The sequence below is a fragment of the Vanellus vanellus genome, assembly GCF_965231255.1.
Source record: "Vanellus vanellus genome assembly, chromosome: 1".
Taxonomy (NCBI): domain Eukaryota; kingdom Metazoa; phylum Chordata; class Aves; order Charadriiformes; family Charadriidae; genus Vanellus; species Vanellus vanellus.
The window spans coordinates 102,915,052-102,936,237 of record NC_138905.1 but is presented as its reverse complement, the minus strand read 5'-3'; the positions used below and the strand labels follow the sequence as shown (position 1 = coordinate 102,936,237).

At 38.0% G+C, this 21,186-nt stretch overlaps 1 protein-coding gene across 2 annotated transcripts in view; it reads right to left on the bottom strand.

Annotated features, from left to right (window-relative positions):
* The window catches only part of EPHA6 (EPH receptor A6), a gene marked incomplete at both ends in the record, with an annotated part of 507,217 nt that overhangs the window by 67,640 nt on the left and 418,391 nt on the right, over positions 1-21,186 (bottom strand). The gene's annotated exons all lie outside the window — the stretch shown is intronic.

Sequence of the window (21,186 nt, the reverse complement as noted above, 5' to 3'; positions counted from 1 at the left end):
TGAGGCTATACCAGCAAAGCTGTGTTTTCTACTGGTATCTTAAAGCCACCTGACAAACCACCTGAAAAAAGTCACGTCAGGCAAGGGGAGAAGGGGAACCAGAATCTGCAGCCACATTACTGACTTCTGTGTCAGGGCAGCTACATCAGTCAGAACCTCTATCGCATCTCCCGACACCTGTCAATATATTGATGCAGGCAAAAGCCACGAAAACAGACATGGCCCCTTTCTGCTTTGCTCTCACCAGAAGCTTTACGCATTTTATGCTTTCAACAGAATAAACTCCATGGTCTTCTCGTTGCCTGAACGTACAGTTTTATTTCTGGAAACAGAGATTATCTCATTCACCACTTTTAAAATAAGTACTTGTGACGTATCTATTATAGTGACGATAAATAAGAACTCTATCATTTGATCCACGTTTCAGCTTGCAGCACGTGTATAGAGATCTAGAGGCAGCTAGGTCGTGTTAGTGCTCAGTGAATGCCAGCATCAAAGATGGATCTGAAATGAGAGCTCTACACATCTTGCTTAAAAGCAGAGTCAAGATTCTCTCATCTTGCAATAAATTTAAATTGATAATCAGAATAACTTGTATATTTTGCAAGTACATCAAGCAAGCATCCATCCAAAAATTTAGGCAATGGCAAGTTTGTTTTCATCACCTTGCAGGTATTTCATAGTTGTTGGTTTAAGAGATAAAAAACATCTTAATATTTACATACAGTGAGAAAAATAAATGGCCCTCTTAAAATTTACGCAACATCTAGGATGTTTTTTTTAACTAATAAAAATGTAGTGAGGAAAATTTAGCCTCAGAACACACATATGTATTCGCTGAACTTAAAGTAGCCTAGGAGAGCTTTGAATTTTTCTCTCGTATTAATTTAATTAATTTAATTAGTGTTCTGGATGCAGTATTTTTATATCTGATGGTTAAAGATAAGGCATAAAAGTCTTCCCTCTGGCCACTCTAGAAAACCTAACTTTAGCAGTCTTGTCAAAGTGTTTCCAAACTCCATGGCTTCCATTTAAAAATATTTTCAGAAGTCATCGTGGATAGAGAGACCAGAATGTAATATAGAGAATCTCAATTTTAAAATGGAAAATTGTTCCATAAACTCGAAGATGTTTGGTACATCTTGAAACAACTTAGCATCTTAAAACATGAAGGCTAAATAATGAACATATGAAGACTTCCCAAATAAAATGTTGCTTCTCTGTTTCAAAATATGAATTATACCTACCATAAAGAACACCCACTGTGAGTCACATGCCGTATGTACAGAGCTTCAGAAAAGCCAAACAGCTTGAGCTTCACCATTGACATTTTCCTACATTTAAATGGCGCTAAATGGCAAATAACTCAAGTTTCCTAGCAGTGTTAGAAGTTGTTACTTTGTTACAGAAAGCAATGGAGACAAAACCAAATTTATTTCACTTACTGAACACATTCAGAAATAAAAACAGGGAGCAGCAAATTTTGGAGCAATACAATCTGTGCATACTAGGAAAAGAGCTTGAGTGTTAAAATTACTAAGGCTTTATAAGAAGCAGCTAATTAAAGGAACACATAAATAACCTTTTTCTCTCACTGAAAAAGGCAGGATGCTGTTGCTTAAGCATAAATGCTTTGTGTCATTTGAGACACTGTAGATAATCTGAGATATTCACATTTGAGTGGCAGAGGTGACAAGTTCTGAGGAGATTTGCACTCTTTGAAAGTGACAGCAAGAGGCAAAGCAGTAGTTGGGTATCAGAGAGTAGGCATTTAGTGCCATTTTAGGCAACTGAATCCCATCCAAACAGGCCACTGTCACCTTAAAAATATCTCTGATTAAGTAGAATACAGAGTTACAACAACAAGACCTCCTTTAGTCTCTTCTAGAAACCCACAAACAGCTTCTGAAAATGACAAGGTTGATAACATTCAGCCCTGATCAGTATCCAGCAACGTAAAAATGAAGACAAAAGACAGGTTGAAAGTTCATTCATGTTAAAATGTGCATGGTCCTAAATTAAAAGATAGCATATGCCCTAGAATGAACAAATAGGTGCTTTTTTGGTATTATCATCTGCACAATATGAGTAGGGTTTGAGACTCTATTACATGACTATATATATGGACGTTAACTATCATTGCAGGTAGCTGGGAAAGAAAATAAATTCCCCTAAGTCATATCAATTGCTACCAGGACAGAGATCTGGTAAGAGCTTTGGGCATTTACAGTAACTTAGCAGCTTTACTCAAATTTTTACTTGTTTGCATAAACATTCACGACATATTTGATAGAAAGTCTACAACAAAAAAAAATGCGTTCAAGACAGAAATGAAGAAAGCTCTCTGCGAATACACAAAGGAGGAGGGAGGTGGGAGCATGCTATTAAAGAGAAAACACCAGCTCAGAAATACTTCTCAGAAATAGTATAAACTTCTGTGTGGAAATCAAAGAAAAGGATTGCATTTCCTTCTATCTGAACATGTTTATCTGTTTGTTTGTTTTTTTAATTCGACAATGAAGACGCAGTGTTTCTTCTTTTTCCAAATTGGAATCATGCTTAGCTGAAGAAAAAGTCCACCAAAAATGTGCCTGCTGCTTTACACTTCAAATTGCAAAAGCAATATTAATATTTTAGAGGTGTATGCTAGCAAAGGAAATCTTAATGCTTAATTTAAACCATCTCTTTAAAGCAACCACACTGGATGCTTGCAAGATGTCAGGGTATTATTTCTTTAGCTAACCAACTTTCTTGAGAAATGCCATTCTGCTAGTGCACATTACACAGGGACTCGCCCTTTACACCCACTATGTTGTTTTGTGTAAATATTAACACTCATTATTTTAGCAGTGGGTGGAGCTACACTAATGGGAAGGGGGTTTAGTATAAGGTCTTACTGGTTCTAAACTGAGAAAAGGAGACATGAATATTAAGCCATAGTTCCTGAATGCACTGGAATACAGCTGTTATTCAGCACCTTACAGGCACGATTTTATTAAGAAAAAATCCCAACATCTCCCCCCTTCCACAGTTATACACTACGAACATCACACCACCTTAGCATAGGAAACTACATTAGTTACAGGTATTAGTTGGAAAAGTGCATTGAAACAGTGAAACTGTATGGCAATACCCTGAATAGCTGACAGTTCATGAAGTATCCGCCACTTACTGAGTTCTGTGATCCTAGTTTATAACAGTGTAAATTCTTCTGTTTCACAATTATTACAGCTAAGTGCCTGTGCCCAGAGGCAGTGGGGGAGCGCTGAATCAATTAGCCTGCCTTCCTCCTTCATCTGCTCTTCCAGGGGGAACATCACCTCACAAATGGTAGTATTTGATAGGGAAATCACTGCTATAGCAGTGTAAACTGGCACGGTTTTAGTAGCGTATTATCACACAGAGCAGAAGGGCAAGAACAGATAGCTGGGTAAAGGAAATACTTATGCTTAGTTCAGCTCCAGAGCACGCACATTAATTCACACACATTTATTAGCACTCGCATCATGACGTCACGGCCAGCCAGAAGGAACGGCCATTTCTCCCCACAGCAAAGGCAGATCCCACAGATCGGAGCCAGCAGCAACACAACTGTGCTGAAGAGTCCCGGATCTACAAAGGAGAGAAAGTTCTGCCGTGTGGATCAACAAAAATACTGGACTGATGAATGAATGGATGGGCAGATGAAGAGAACGGTACCAAACACTTCCGGTGCAGTACTGGTGGAACACACTGGCCTGGGGTGAAACACATATGTTTGAATGGGGGGTGAAGGGGCCCTTGTAAGCTATAGTAAAAAGGATTTAAAAGGAACTAACCTGCACTTTAAAGCTCTCAGGGACTGAGCAAGCTGAGAAATGTTAACCTGACCCATTATTGTTGCTGCTGACGCTTTGCAGAAAATTCCAGCAGACGACCCTCAGTATTTTTTACAGGAACTGAACGCGGTTTTATTCTGTCAGTGACAGTACATAACCATTTACAGCAAACATTCGCACCAGTTTTGCTCCCAAATGCAGTGCAGTGCCAGCACAGTGCCAGCTGCCCATAGGGGCTGCATCCCACCCTCTCCTCTTCCCCAGCTGCTGGCTTCTTTGCCCTACTCCCATCAGCAGCACTTGAGCCCATGCCATGGCAGCCTCTGGGTCCCACAGGACTTGCAGGGATGGGGTCTGAAGCTGCTGACCTGCACAGGTACAGGCAGGCAGGGCCATCAGCTTGTTCTGTGTGTGCCCGGGTCCCCAAGCCATGCTGGGAGCAAATTAAGCACTTTTTTTTTTTTTTTTCACTTTAGCAACTGTACTTGTGGGACCTTAGCGAAGCTTGTGGTGATCTGCTTTTAAAAAGGAGAACATTTCTACAGTCTCTGCATTGTATCTAAGGACCTGGCTGAAGCAGGTTAGAAAGCCTACCAAAGACGCAGACTGCTCCTCAGCCCTGTTGTTTCTTATTTATTACACTATAATCTGATCCAATGCTTTCTGCAGGTAGAATTGACCATTTCAGGTGCTGTGTATTTTTGGGCATCTAACTGCTTGAAATTCAAAAAGAGCTCGTTGGCTGCTTAATTTAATACACTAGAAGGAGATGTTCTAGAGAGGTCACAATTACTGTCAGTTATGTCTTCTTACTAGTAACATCCTTCATTAGTACCATCAAAAGAAGACTTCAGTTATTTTTTTCCCACAGATTTTGTTTAGAATTTGAAAAAAAGGAAAAATGCACAGTTAGTGTAGTTAATGTAAAAACCCACTGATATTCGTTTCTATATAGTGAGTTGTCTTGATGCTTTTCATACAGGGATTGTAAAATACAGCTAAGAGAAATTTCTTAGCAACTCCGCAGATGATGGCTTTGAGGAAGTGAGTCAAAGGGCTATAATGAGCTTTTGTGTTCGGTTTGGCAGAAAGCAACTGAATGAAAGCAAGTGCAAGGTCCTGCACCTGGGGAGGAAGAATGCTAGGCACCAGTATAGGTTAGGGGCAGACCTGCTGGGAAGTAGTTCTGAGGAGAAGGATCTGGGGGTCCTAGTAGACAGTAAATTATCCATGGCCCAGCAATGTGCCCTTGTCGCCAAAAAGGCCAGTGGAATCCTGGGCTGCATAGGGAAGAGTGTGGCCAGTAGGTCGAAGGTGGTCATTCTCCCCCTCTACTCTGTACTGGTGAGGCCACAACTGGAATACTGTGTCCAGTTTTGGGCTCCCCAGTTCAAGAGGGACAGGGAACTGCTGGAGTGAGTCCAGCGAAGGGCAACTAAGATGATTAAGGCATTGGAACATCTCCCTTATGAGGAAAGGCTGAGAGAGCTGGGACTCTTTAGCCTGGAGAAGAGAAGGCTGAGGGGAGACCTTATTATGGCGTACAAGTATCTAAAGGGTGGGTTGAAGGAGGATGGAGCCAGGCTCTTTTCAATGGTTCCCAGTGACAGGACGAGGGGCAATGGGCACAAGTTAGAACACAGGAAGTTCCGTTCATATACACGGAAACACTTCTTTATGGTGAGGGTGACAGAGCACTGGAACAGGCTGCCCAGGGAGGTTGTGGAGTCCCCTTCTCTGGAGATTTTCAAGACCCGCCTGGATGCAGTCCTGAGTAATGTGCTCTGGGCAATCCTGCTTTAGCAGGGGAGTTGGGCTAGATGGTCTCTAGAGGTCCCTTCCAACTCTGAAAATTCTGTGATTCTGTGACTTCAGGATGTTTTCACTTACAACTGCACTCTCATGAAGGCGGAATTGTAATATTTAGTAATGAAATACTAGAGAACAGAATGTAGAAAGAGTTTTCCTGCTTCTGAATAAGGGAATTATCCAATGTTATCAACTCAGTGTCTGGGAGAAGGCTGGCTTCTGTTATGAGCACCTTCCATTCTAAAATAAAACCTGCTTTTATTGTTACCAGTGTTTCCTCAGGGAAGCTAGAAGAAAGTTTAGAGCATTTTTTTCCAACATTATTTGTAATATATCCATTATGGAAAGTACTGAAAACCAGTCGACTTTTGTGTCACATGATTTTATTGATTTATCCTTTCTAGACCACCAGAAATTGCACATTACTTCATAATCTTTTATGGGGGAACATATGGAAGGTTTTCATGAGGAACAGCTTTATAAAGCTTTGAAATTATGATGTCAGATCTTGTAAAGCATTCTAAGGGCTTGACTTGGAATGGAAAAAAGAAAGATCAGAAGCAGGGCTAAAATTTATCCCTGATGAATTTGTTGGATCATATTTTCAGTACATTTAGAAAGCATGGATCTAGACAATTCATTTTAACTGTTTTGAATGCACTAATCTGGAGATTTAGAATATGCTTTTAATTATTTATTTTAGAGCTTTTGACACACGTAAGTAAAGGTGATAGAGTATAGAGTGGTATGCCTACATTTTTACCCACGTAACTTATATGTCTTAGGGAAATGTAATTTTTAAGATCACAATATTTTGCAATACATATCATAAAATATTAGAGTACAGCAACAATTAACAAAAATGAGTGTGCTTACCCCTATTGAAGTCATAGAATCACAGAATCACAGAACGGTTGAGGTTCTGTAGGTCATCCAGTCCAACCAAGTAATGGGCAGATTGCCATTACCTTGCAAATAACACAGCAAAATTTTTTCAAAGCTAAATTCTGATCTTGGGTACCTAAGCTAGTAAAACCTAAACCTGTATAAATTGTATTTTGCTTTCCAGAGGGAAATTTGTACTTTAATGATTAGCAGCAAATTTTCAAAGGGTGGTCCAATTTTATTTCCCCAGACTCCACTTGAGTAAATGATATCATCCCAGAGCACTCACAAATAATTCTGTCATTCCCAAATGCACTTTGAAGAACTCGTAGGTCTTCAGCTGCCTTTGTCTGAGCAACTTTTAAAGCAGCCTGAATTTTTAATCTCACTGTTGTAAAATATAGAGCTTGGAATCTTAACTCAAAGTACTATTAGAATACTTAAATATCCTAAATATGCAGCCAATGTAAAACTTAGAACATCTCCTTCATTTACCAGGTACACTCTGACTAATTATGTTAGAAATAATGATTTCCTGACGCATCTTCAAGGCAAAGACTACAATGGAAATTATATCATTTATGTTAGTAGATTTAGCAAGATGCCAAGGTATATGACTAGAAGAAACACAAAAATAAATTATAAACTACTGTTGGAAGGATGCAGCTGAGGACTGCTCACTGTGGCATTTTTAACCAGTGAGACTGGAATTCCTTCTGAAGGAACTCACGTCAACGTCTAAACCTGCAAAAGACCTTTGCACCTGCACTGCTCCACTTAAGGTCTGGAATTTAGACAATATAGTGAATTATTTGACAGAACATCTTCAGACAATGAATTTTCACAATTTCTATACAAAGCAGTGTCTAAACATTGAAGTTGAGAGGAATCTGCGTTGGGGAATAGTCACTAAACAGGGTCTCTATTACAAAACTTGGGTGCACTTGCTAGTTCTTAAAATTAGAGATTAACTGTAGTGAGGAATCACTTTCATCCTAGGATGTGGCATGGGTATATACTGTCTCCCTGATGTGTTCCCATGGAAAGGAAAATTGTACGTCCAGCTCAGAAGGGAGCTGCAATGAGCTTCAGCCACATTCTCAGTCTGTGACACAGCTGCCCACACACCTGGATTATTCCAGAGCTCCTTTTGTCTGCCTCTGAGTGACTATCTCACTTCACTGAGTTTCAGCTCTTCAAAAGATGACCCAGGTTTAACTTTAGTTCTGTCAGGATAGTGGCTCAAAAAAGGAGGATCACTGGAACTTGTCTGCAAAACCATGCATCAAAGAGTGACCAGATACTTCATTTTTTGGGGTGCTGTTCCATAGCCACTCTCAGTGATTTCAGCTAAGAATACACTCTGCTGTGCATTTAAAACAAGAATTCAGCTTGTTCCAAATTATGAGTCTTACTCATGAAAACAAAATGGATTTTCTGAATATCTGTGAGCAAGTTGGTTACTTTCAATCAAAACACACTTTAAGAAAAGCTCTCTAAGAAATTGAACAAACTGCATCATATATTTCTCCTGAATAGCCTTAAAATTGGAATAACAGATGCTTAAATGTTCTCTTTTTGCTATATCTTAAGAGAGGTTGTGTGCACTTGAAAACTGTATTTTAGAACAAAAGGTCATTTTTTCCGTTGTTCTGCATAAGAAAATTTCTCTCTCAGAAAGGGCTGAAGAGTAACAGTCTACTGCACAACATCCCCAGCAGGACTGCCCTTTTTCAAAAGCCAGGTGCCATTATTCTCAATAGGACTGAATAGTATCTTGCCTACAGTTAGGTGACTATTCTGAGAAGTGCAGTAGTCTTCCGAAGGATTCAATGAGCCCAGATTCACAAATGGCTCTTAAAGAGAGCCATTAGATCGCTGGAAACAATAGGATGTAGTAGTCTCTTACCAAAATGCTATAATCAAAATGGCTGTGGTACAGATGTGCCCTAACAGCAACAGGAAATAACACACATGTAGGGGACAACTCTAAGAAATTCGGGGATATTGCACCCCTGTTGACGAATCAGTTTTCAGTCACAAACAACAGCAAAACTTACTAGAAATTCCTAAAGAGCTCTTTTAAAAAACTTTGGATCAGATATACTCATTAGAAAATGTAGAAGACAGGTGAACACTAGAAATACATGTATCTGGAAGAAGGAAAAATGTCTATGGAGATATGTGTGCTTTTTAGAAAATAAAAGGGCAAGCAAAAGGGAGGACAGAAGAAATGATGAAAGAACTTAACAGAGGTTTGGAAGAAATTTGGATATATATTTACCTGCCTTGTATTGGCCTAGCTGTGACAAACAACTGTGTACTCAACTTAATTGATCCGCATGTTGTGGCTGGCTTGTAACTTAAGAGCTTTCATAATTTCAGTAGAAATACAGGGAAATACAAAATGAACATGCTCTATGAGGTTTCGAAAAAAATAAAGGTTACAAAGCTTAGAACAGTTTTTAGCATTTTGTTATTCTAGGACTGTGCCATGATTTTGAAGGGCCTGATCTGAGAATTTTGGTATTCAGCAGCAACCTGCATCTAACGCATAATGAATTACTGTAAAGATTGTTTTTAAACTCTTGTTTATTAGTCATATATAGTATTTAAAAAAGAATGGGAATTTCCATCAAAAAACAGACTTAAGGTTCAACCAGCCATGTACAGTGAAGCACACTGATGGACTTCAATGAAGCTGAGCCTGTACCTGGACTGTGTATTATGAAACATATGAGGCAACTTTAATATTAACCCCTGTTCCTTTTCTGCCTCCGCCAGTAGGTTAAGGGACACTTAGTGTTGCCTTTGTTTGATCTAGTGTGGGGACAGAGACACTGCCACAACACAAGCACTGCTGGAGTTGTGATGGCCTTGTGGAAATGTTATACAAACCCAGAGGTTTGTCTCTTTCAGCATTCAAGGAATATTTTTGGGAAGAGCAGGGAAGCTTTCCAGCACCGAAGCTCACCAAAATGATCTGAAGAAGGGCTTGTGTGTCTGAAAACATTTCCATTTTCTTCTTGAGTGACAATAAGTAATAATAATAATAATAAAAAAAAGGTCCTGTTTTCTACAAATGGTGCTTTGCTTATTTTCCCTGTGAGATTTTTGCATGATAGCACAATGAGTAGTTCAGGTGTCTGGATTATTTCTTTCCATGCTTTGTTTGGTTTATTTTTTAGTTTGCTTTTAACTCTGAACGTCCTTAGTTTCATTGGTTTGGGAATAATAAAGCATCCACCTGTTTTGGCCTCATTTCCGAGAAGCATACCACTATAACCTAGTTCTTGGTGAATATATTTTAAAAGGCCCGCTTTTCTATATCAAGTTCCCCGCACCAGACTTAAATTTTCGGCGTCTATCTGGAAACATGATGAAGACAAACAGTTGGCAGGGCAAAGCTGCTGTTCAGGTCTCAAACCATGAAGAGTTTAACCTTGAGATCCTTGTGAAAGACAATGCTTTCCTACGAACCTGAAGTGCTGGAGTTCTCTTATTTCTTGATTGGCGGATGGGAATAAATCCAGACTTAGGAATATTTACATAGAATGAGACTATTTTAGAAAATCCCAATTATAGCAAGTTTTGGCTTTACTTATGACTTCTCTGGGAGAAAAAGTAAATGCTGAAAGAAGCTTACAATTCCTAAAGAGGAACTGATGGAAGTTACAGAATATTTGGGTAGAACATTAACATCTAATTTGATTTCCCTTGCTGCTTCTAGACAAACAGGCAATTTGAGGGGAAAAAAATGAGGGAATTGCTTGAAAAGAGTTCTACAAACACTATAGCCATTTATTTTGTGATGTGTTAAATGTCAATGCGCGCTGAAGTTGTGGTTGCTGAGAAGACTGGTGTGACAACATTAATATGATTAAGGCTTTTAACAGCAATAACAAATGTTGTGTTGAATCATCTTTGTAGTCTTAATGGAATAGTAATTGGAAATACTGTGCTTCTGTTATGGGATAAAACAATCTGTGTATGTTTAAGCTGTCATTAAATAAGTATTTTTCAGTCAGTGCTTAAACTGGAAATAGCTTTAGTGCAATGCTAAACAAGAACTCTGAAATCCTTATGTATTTATAGTTATGTATGATACCCAGAATGCTGTTCCAAGCACTGTATGCTGTACCTTTGGATTTCATGTTCAGACATGTATTACCAAATTAGCTGGAAACATAATACTTCAAAATTATAGTTTACATTCATGATAGAAAAACCAAAGCCTGCAATATTGGCCAAAACCCTTTGTGATTAATTTTGTACACATAAATGATTTGGGGGAAGGATTAGCCCATTAATAATTAGCCACATTGCTAATTTCTTTTCAGTCATCTTTTGATTCATGATTTTGGAAGGAAAGTTCCTGAGTAAAATCTGAGCATTCCTATGATACGGAGTTCTTTATCCTTTAAGACAGGAACCTCCCATGTGAAATGTTGACAGGGTCTTATAAATGGGATGGTTAAGAAGTTCCAGGGGCTTTTAAATTTTCAGATGTTCTTTTTAATGGTATTTCCATAAAAAGAGAAATAATAGGTTTTAATTTTGTACTTCATGTTTAAAAATTGCAGTGTGTTTTAATTTGATGAGTGAAATAGCTTTTCATGGGTAACATCTGAAGATGAATGTATTCATGCAGCCTGCTGTAAATTCTGCAGTTCTGCAATTAAGGTTCTGATTATCTACTCTTTTAGCCTTGCTAGCCTGTAACAGTATGAACAAGGAGTAGGAGACAAAAGCTCTCCACTTTTAGACAGCAATTAGTGTCATTGAAAAAGACTCAAGTGTCGTTGAAAAAGACTCACTGTTTTCAGTTAAGAAAAACACTTGGAGCTGAAGTTCCAAGGAGTCAATTGACAGAAAGCGATTTTTTGTTTAACGAATGTAGAGTATAAATTGAGAGTGAGGACTCCTTTCAGTATTCACATTCATGCCATTCACAATTCACATTTCACTAATATCAAGGAAATTAAGTACAAAGGTTTGATTTTCTTCTTGGTTACAAACACCAAGTGACTCCCTGAAACAAGTGATGCCAAGATTAGAAGTAGGAAGATTGTTATCATTCTTGTGACCTCAGATGAACTCTTTGAATAGAAATGTATTATATACTGGTTTAGATTTACAAATCTATACGCTAGATATAAAACCCTCTATGCCCAGGCTCAGTGAAGGTGTCCCAGCCCCTACCTGATAACCCACGTTAGAAGCCAGGTTGTGGGCAGCTCCTGTAGCTATCTGATGGGCTTTGGCATACGCACAGGCATTCTGCTTCCTTTTTTTGGAAAATGTTACTGACCAAAGAGAATTAGCTGTGCTTGTTAATTATCTCTTTGTGGATATCAGTGTATTCAGAGGATTTTCTCTCAAGCTCAAAGACCACTTGGTGTTAAGGGTGAATGCCATGAGGTAAAACCTCTCTCATCTGATCTTCCTTGTGCTGATTTTGGCAACACTGATTCTGGCAAGATGACTATTGGGCAGTCAGTGTTTAAACAGAACATGAAGTCACATTTTTCAACGCTTATAAAGGCTTTCATTGAAAATTGGAAGTAAATTGCCAATCTTATCTAAACAGAAACAGTGTTTTTATGTTGAAGAATGTACGCAACTACAGCTGAGAGGAAAAAGAAGAAAAAGGAGAGAGGGGAGACTCATTTCCAAAACGATTAAGTTATTATCAGTCTAGGGAGAAATGAACAAGTTTCTTTTGTTTCAGGAAGAAAGGAAATAAATTATGTGAATTCTACAAACTACAGTTTGTTTCAGATTTCTACTGTTATGAAAATTCTGTACTATGCTTCTCTAGATGAAATATTGAAGTGAACTCATTATCAAGTGAACTTATTTACTTTCAAATTTTATTCAGGAGAAATTACCTTGTTAAAGTTTAGTAGAAAAATGACAATATTTACCAATTGATGTAGTCATGAATCTGTTCTGGAATGTCAGACTGAATACATCTGCCTCTTAAAATGTGTTTACAGGATTGTCATGAGTGTTTTGTGCTTATATTAAGAAGATACTTAAACTGAATACCCTTTAAACTCACACAATCTAATTATGGTGTTTTAAATTTTTTTTCCTCATTGCTTTTCTCTTTCAATTGTGTCCCCTTTAACAGTTTTAGCATCTACTCCTGATTTATAAGCAGTGCCAGGGCTATGTTTATCTGTGAAGAACAATAAGATTTAAGAAGCTGTGTTTTGGCAAACTGTATTTCCAAGCAAAACTTCAAGATTCAGGAATGGATCCCAGGCAGTTTGTATCTAAATTATTTACTAATCTGTAACCCAAACTATGTATGTATTAAGAATCAGAATGATAATTGTAGTCTGTGAAATGGATACAGCAAGACACAGTAGAGAAAAAGCGAAGAAAGGAATTTGGAGGTCAGGAATATACAAAGAAAATAGTGATGGGCTGAGTGAATAGATTCTGAATAAACAGTTTACAGATGAAAACTCTGTTAAAACGATGGCATTATTTTGTGTGGCTGTTGATGATAGTGCTAGAAGAATGCTGGAAGCAGAAATAATTTATCTGCCTTGGCTGGAGCTGCAATGCTGAGTGAGATCAGGAAGCAAAGTGCATGGGTGCGTGTTCACTGCAAACCTCTGTCGTTTAAGTTCTCACTTGCTCTCCAGAGCAGAACACAGAAAACACATGGCACTTTTCAACAGACTATAACTCAAACAAGTCTGAACAGATTTTCATTGTATAATGTGACTGTTCCACTTCCAAATTTCAAAGATTTCTCACTAATCACTGCAAATGGTTACTTTCAGCAGCTTTTACTTCTGTACACTGGAAAATTAATCTGTATGTGAGAAGCATGTCCCAGCTGGCAACATTCTATACAAGTGCTTTGAGTCCTGTGTGAGGAGGATGTGTCTGGCTTGAGATAAAGAGAAACTCTTCCTTACTCAGAGAAACCTATCTGCAGTTTGCTAAAAAACCCTGGTATTACTCCTTCTCAAGAATACCTTCATACACACACCTTCATCCTTAAGATACCTAAAATACATTGGACTAGAGAAGATTAATATTATTTATCATATTCACTACATTTGACAACTCTTCTGTTATAAGGTTCCAGCATTATTAAATTATTTAGTTGCATTGGTTAGGGCTTCAATAGCACTCTGCCTCCTGCTTTTCCAAACACTTCATAAATGAACTGATAAGTCCCACAATAACTCTTTCATACACGTAAGGCAGTAGGCTTATCCAAAGAACCAGAAAAATGCAAACAAAACTGTGAGGGGGAACAAGAACGCTTCACCCACAAGCGATGTTTAGACAACATTAAGATAATACGCTGCAAATAATGTATCAAATTGAAAGCACCACAGATATATTATTTGATATACTCATATAAGTTTGAGTTTAGTTAAGCCAGTGAGAATAGCAGCTGTTTCTCTAAAGACAAGTAAGAATGGGGACTTAACAGTCACCATGATTATGTCTCCTATCTTTCATCTTGTCACCTCAAGGAGCGGCTCTGTTCCTTGGTATCAGACATGGATCTAGTCCAAACACCCACCATGGGACAGAAACATTGAATTATCTCTATTATTTTGGTATCTAATTTGGATTTCTCCCCTAAAAGTGCAGTCTTAGCATACCATCTTAACTCAAACTTCACGAAACAACATGATGGTAAAACCTGGTGTGATAAGGCTTCTACCTTAAGCAAGACACATCTGTTAGCTTATCATCAAGAACAAACTGCAATCCATCAAAATATAGATACGTCCCCTAATGTGACAGTCTTTCAGGTACAAGGTCTTATCGTACGTCAGTGCAGCCTACAGTAGCTTTATTGACAGCCTTTCATTCCTCAGGTGACTGGTAGTACAAGAACTACAAATGGAAACTAAGAGATTAATGGCAGCACAAAAGAAAGGTAGTAAGCAAATATAGTCTGAGGCAATGAGATGTCAGTCCTGACTTTTTTACATCATTATCCATACAAGCCTGTATTCTAAATTGTATTCTGTGATTTAACTCTTTTTGCTTGGTACTTTGCCCAAGTTTCCCCAGGCTAGATTATCATAGTTTTGCTGATTAGGTGTAGTTAAGGACTTCCATTTCCTACTTTCAGATGATATAATCACACTCGTGATTTGAAGTTTGGCAGATATGTGCTATATACACTAGAAATTTCTCCACAAGAATGTGGTTAAAGTTCTAATCCTTAGGCTGCTCTGTGTCAGGAAACTGCCCATCAGTGTTTCTATATCATGGCCAAATTCAATAAAATTAATTTCTCTTGGCAGTGAAGAAACAAGAAATTCTTTTAATTTGTTTTTTATTATTGTTGTCTGTACTAACTCAGTTGCCTTGTCTTCCACACTTCATAGCTAACATTGCCCAAATGAACAACTACTAAATTCCTTGTGTCTATACAATGATTCATTGCTTTGCTATTTTCCAGTTCCATCGATATTCTCTCTGATCTTACCGCTTAGTCTATTTATTGTCTCTTGGCAATTCAAACACATTACCCTTTTCATTTTCTGAGATTCTTACTGTTCATTCCTGATTTTACATGGTTTGCAACCTCATACTCAACAGGTCCATTATGGAACTTTAAAAGAAATCTACATGTGTGAGAAATTTATATCATCATTCAAAGGTGTTGGCTGAACTTGGAAAACTGAATTTGTTAAGACAGAAGAGGTTTTCCAGGTTAAATTTAATCAGCTATTGCAATGAATGTAGGGGTATGATTTTTTGAAGTGTTTTGGCTTTTCTGGTTTTCTAATCAACCAGACATGGTATAACTGAATTAAGTAATGTCCTCTGGCATTTAACTAAGCCGCATCTCCCCAAAATTGCAATATGCCACTCCTGGTACTGTGTGGGTATTTCACAAGTAAGATACCGGGCTGTACAGGTGGATGGATATGCCTGCACGACAGTCATGACGATCCCTGAAGCATATAACAAAATCCTGTCTATAGTCTGCATATGAAATCAACTGAAAAGATGAAACAGAACACACAAACAACTTCTGCATGTGTTAATGACAATTTGATTTCTAGTTCATTCCTTTACTGTTGATCTGCATATGTTTTTATAACAGCAAAAAGAGAGATAAGAGTTGCAAGTATCCAGACTTACACCAGTTTCAATTTTACTCCATCAAGTTATGCCTCATGAAGTTTACCGCAACACAATGCCTTAAAAAGGAAAGAGGACTCAGTCAGATTAACTTCACTTCTTAGAACCAGAAAAAGAATTAAAACACTTACAAATACTTAGAAGATGACAGTGTGGTAAGTAACAACCTGCATACATTTCGCAAGAGCAAATACCACGCCAGCCTAATTTCTGCCTGTGACAAATCAGTCTTACAGATAGAAGAGTTACAATAATGCCATCTATGCATATCCCAGACCAGTCATGGTCAAGAGGGTGCCGTATCGTTTCCTCTTCTGATGAAACAGTCAGGGTAATAACAGCTGGGAAACTGTCCTCAGTGGTTCACTGTCAACCTGGAAAGCTACACACAGTACAGTCCAAGGCTTTTGCTGCCATTTTCTCCTTAATGGCTGTGATGCTGGAACTAAGAGTGTGTTTCTAAATCTGAGAAAGACAGCAAAATGGAAGGAGCTTGTGGAGAATAGGTTCAGAAGGCAAAATGACTTGGCATGCTAGGGAAAGGTGTGAGAAAACATAGAACAGAATTCTGGAAGACAAAGCAGGTCAATGGAGACGGCAGTAAACAACCACACAAATACTTCCTGGAGGAAAGACTGGACAGCCAGCTGCTTCACAGAGGAGGACCTATGGGTGATATTAAATCAAAATAAAACCCAACAATGGTTGCTATTGAAAACCACACACGTTTAAAGATGAGCAACACAGTTTACACTTAAAATAATTATTTCCTGCTTGCTAGTGGAGGGTAATGCTCAGCATCCACTGTATCCACTCTTGAAAGCCAAACTTTAAAAAAGATATGAATTGACTGGAAAGAGTCCAAAGGAAAGCAGTAAGAATGACCAAAGGTCTAGCAAACACATACCATGAAGGAACACTTGACAGAACCCGGGTGATTTACTGAAGACAGTAAAGACATTATAATGGTCTACAAATGTAAAATATTGCTGCAAAGAGGAAAGGAACAAACTGTTCCACCACAGACAGGAAAAGAGTTAATGGCCTTAAGGTGCAGTAAAAAAAATAGTTCCATTTAACACTAGGAAGGTTAAGTAAGAGGATAGTTAAACACTCAAGAGATTGCCCAGGGAGGCTGTGGAATCTTTACCAGGAGAGGTTTCTGAGAATAGGATAGGCAACCATCTATTCAAACTAGTTTAAATATAATTAGTTCTGCCTTGAGGCAAGAAGATGGACAAGATGACCTCTCAGTGTCCTTCACAGCCCAATGCTGTATATTTTGTGAATTACAAGAGAATGACTTAATGTTGAAAAATAGAACAAAGTTTATTTAATTTGCTTTTTAAAAGGATACAACCCTGCTTCAATTTTGAGCATACTGTAATATTTAACAATTAGGTTGAAGCTTACAAAATAATGCTTCTGATATAATCTGAATTAGCTAGGCTCTAGAATGCAGCAAAACCTCACTTAGCTATCCTTATCAATTATTCTTAAACTCAGCACATCTTGGTATTAATTTCAGTGAGAGCACCTAATTTCTCAGTAAAGATTTAGCAACAGCAAAGTTGCAACAGGACTTTACCAATAGTCAATCACGTGTATTTACTAGCGTGTTATTGCCTCTATAAAGAATAACAAACGAATGTACAGTTATCAAAATAAATCAACCAAACAGCTTGTGAATCAGGATTATTGATTGCTTTGTGTGCACTCTTTAACCCCCTCCCTCCTTTAACTGTCAATTGCAATTGCAATTATCATTTATAATTGTTCTGCTCATTGCTTATATGGTTTTCCTACACAGGCAACAGATCAGCCATGTTGTTGCAGCAAACCTGTCAGCACAGCGCAATCTTGTCTCCACTTGTTATTCATTAAATCTTCTGGTTACAGGTTTTAAAAAAAAGCCCCAGCCCTTCAAATATCACCTACACACTGTAACTATCTTGCCTTTTAACTTATTATACCATACTCTTCTCTATTTTCATGGCAGAGGAAGAAATTGCATACTTTATTCAGAAGATCCATGGAAATGCAATCACTTGCAATTCATAATGATAATAATTATGCAAATTTATGACCATGCTTTTCCTTAAAAAGAAAAGAAAATAATCTGGCTATTTCTTATCTACAGGACTTTCTCTCTTTTATGGTGGTTGGTAGGAATGACTTTTGCCACCTATTTTTCTACATCTCACGTCAAAGGATCTAAATATCTCTGAAAGTCAGGTCCTACATGTCTGAATACAGACATCTGAAGGCAAAGGATCCTGAAGAAAGTGAAATCCTGTTTTTCGGATGTAACCTATACAAGTAGAATTATAGAAGTTTAGTTATGTTAGATACTGTACCATGGTCAGATTAAGCTGCTGCTAACAAGATGTTAGCTGTTTGACTGTTTGACAATACGTTTTTCCTTCATTGCTTATTGTCCTGCAAAAGTTATTACAGCAGAATTGACAGTTATGATGTATATCTTGCTCGCTGTAAACCAGAAAAGAACCCAGAAATCTGACTGATTTGAACTGCAGGAAAATATAACGGGCCTTTGATTTTTGCAAATAAAATATCTCAGAATGCAATGAATGAAAGAAAAAAATAATTTTTCCAGAGGTTTAAAAGCTAACTTCTTTTAAGTATGTGTCATTCAGGAGAATCAAGTATTGTGTATTCTTAATTTTTGCCAGCAACCTTCAAGAAATGGAAAGCATGCTAGTTTGTATGCGTTATTTGAAACACCCACATGCATGAATGCATGTGTAAAAATAACTCAGTACTATCGCCATTAATTACGTTCTTTGAACACCAGTTCATGAAGGGTAACCTATTTTGCAAGAAAGATATAGATACTTAGTTTTGTCTGTGTTACAGCAGTCATGTCCACAGCTCTAACTTTAAACTCTTTATTTTGGATAACATTTTAATAAATTGGTCTAGTAAATTTGGCTAACAGTGCAGGTGGTGGTTGTGGTTTTTGTGTTACTTTGCTGCCCACAGCCACACTGAATTCACAACACAATGAACGTTGTGATATTTATCTATGAAAGAGGATACAAAGGAAAACACAGGCAGTGAGCCAAATTTAAATTTACAGCTCCGCTTACCGAACAATTTATAACACAACCGAAATTCTGCTGGTTTTTGTATCATCACGTGCACAACTACAACATGCTTCATCAGACAAATTCAGCTTTATCCCTAATGCCACGTAAAGCCCACTGGCTAATATGACACACACACAGTCTCATCACCACCCTGTGGCCCAGTGGATTGTCTATAAGCAGAATGGAAGATATTCAGGGATGAATAATGTCTTCATACCCCACTGTGTATCTGTGTTGCATAAGGCAGGTGTAAGTGCCTGCCAGTGCAAGCGGTGGGGTCAAGAGGTGCGTCTGAAGCCATTTTGGCCTCCAACAAGTACATATGTGCCTGGAGAAGCCAGTGATGTCTTCAGCGATGTACTGAGATTACTGACAGAAGTAAATGTCAAGATTTGAAATTGCTTACACCCTAGGTTATAAACAATACTATAATGCTAACGTGGAATTTAATAACATCATATGGTTTCTACTGGTCCGAAAGGTTTTACTTTTCATAAATAAGTGATAAATACTGTAATGTAGGACACCTTTTTTTGGTATATAATCATAATCATATTTGGTAAGCTACCATGGTATAGCCTACTTCAAATAGTCACAAATTAACTCTTAAAAGGTCAACATTTAAACTTTGCGCAATCGCATTTCTTGGGAGTACAATTTCACCATCCATGACCAAGGTAAGAATGTTACAAACGCTGCCGCAAAATTTCCTCAATCTTTCTGCATAACAGCCAGCTATACAATGCTGTGTATAAAAACCACATGCACTGCAAAATATGTCACCTTCCAAAATAAATTCTGAACTCCATTTAAAATTCTCAACCTATTAACAGGTTGGAGAAAAGGGCAACATTAGATTCATTACACTAAGGGCTCAAAGGCCTAGAACACATTGTCTTGACTGAAAAAAATATAATTCATTGTTATCTCCTGCATTTTTGATGAATGAGAAATGGGTCAGGTATGAAGAGCTACATACTGTGAATTGTAGTGAAAGAGGATCACCGTGTTGCTTTGCTTTCCTCATGGACAAGGCAAGGTACACTGACCTCAGGACTCTTCTTGCACTGAGCAGGTTATATACAATAATTTAAAAAGAAACTGAATGACTAAAGCTTTGAATTGGCAGATGAGTGGCTAAACGCTTCAGAACTGTGACAGCTTTCATAATTTGAAAGTCACTAAAGCAAAACAGTGTGGAGAAAATAAGGGGGTTGGAGGCGTCATTCCAATCCCAGACTTGATGTTATGGGGATATGAGCTTACACAGAACCAAAAATCTAGGTGCTGTCTTCATTCATCCTTCTTTGTGAAGGGATTAATTTGAAAATTCTTCTGAAGAATAAGAATATACAGAATGTTGTTAAAGAAAAGGAATGTCTTAAAAATATTTCTCCTGTAAATGTGACAGGTGCAAATCCTCCAATAGGCAAAGTTCAGAAATGCAAGCAATTCCTTAGAAATTAATTTGAACAATTGAAAGTTATTTGGGATAAAGTCTGGAGGGGAGAGGAACAAACTAAGATTATGCACTGATACTTTGTATTGACACAATATTACACAGTACTGACAAGGCCATTCTTTAAGCTGTTGTGTAAGATATGATCAAGCTAAACTAAGTATAGATTCTAGTTTGGCTAGTGTAACACCAGTGATTTCCTCCAGTACAGTTACAATAGTCAGAGACCAATTTTTCATGTGTCTTGTAGATATAGTTACGTTGGCAGGTGTTTGCTGTAAGCCTCGCTTTAGTTTACTTCACGGACTTTTCATGGAAAGTCTGCAACACAGTCTTCAACATGATGTACAAGTGGAAGACACAGCTTCTATATAGCCCAGATCTCAATGTTGGTTACATACGTTCGCGCTGGAGAAAGAAGTTTTATTTCTCTCATACCTATTTATGAAGTAGCAGCAGCAGCTTGGACAATGACATACAACTTGGCTGAGCATGCCCTGACACACCCAAGAAGAGCTCCTGAAATTATCACAGTGCTAATATGACTTGAAAGGGAAACATGGATTTTTTGTATAAAGTGCCTAAGCATCTCTCATCAATTTGCAAGGCACTAAGCAGCCTTTTGTGGCAAACCACGCAAGGAATGGTGTTGCTAAAACAAACCAAACAGGAATAGTTTCCCTTGTGACTTCTGATTAGCAATATAAGTGAACTATTGGATCCAGGTTCTGTGCTATGGTGTTTTTGCCTTGGCCCAGCAAATTGCCCTTGAAATGACCTCTCCGCTAACAGAAAGCTCGTGCTACAGCAACTGTTATGCCTACTGCTCTCTGTGATTAGGGATCACAGTTAGGACAAATGAGAAATGAAGCAAGCAGAAAAGGGGATTAAAACTCTGGTTCAGACCTACTTCTGAGCGGGCTTAGTTTGGCATTTTTTCATCCTGTACAGTACATACTCCATA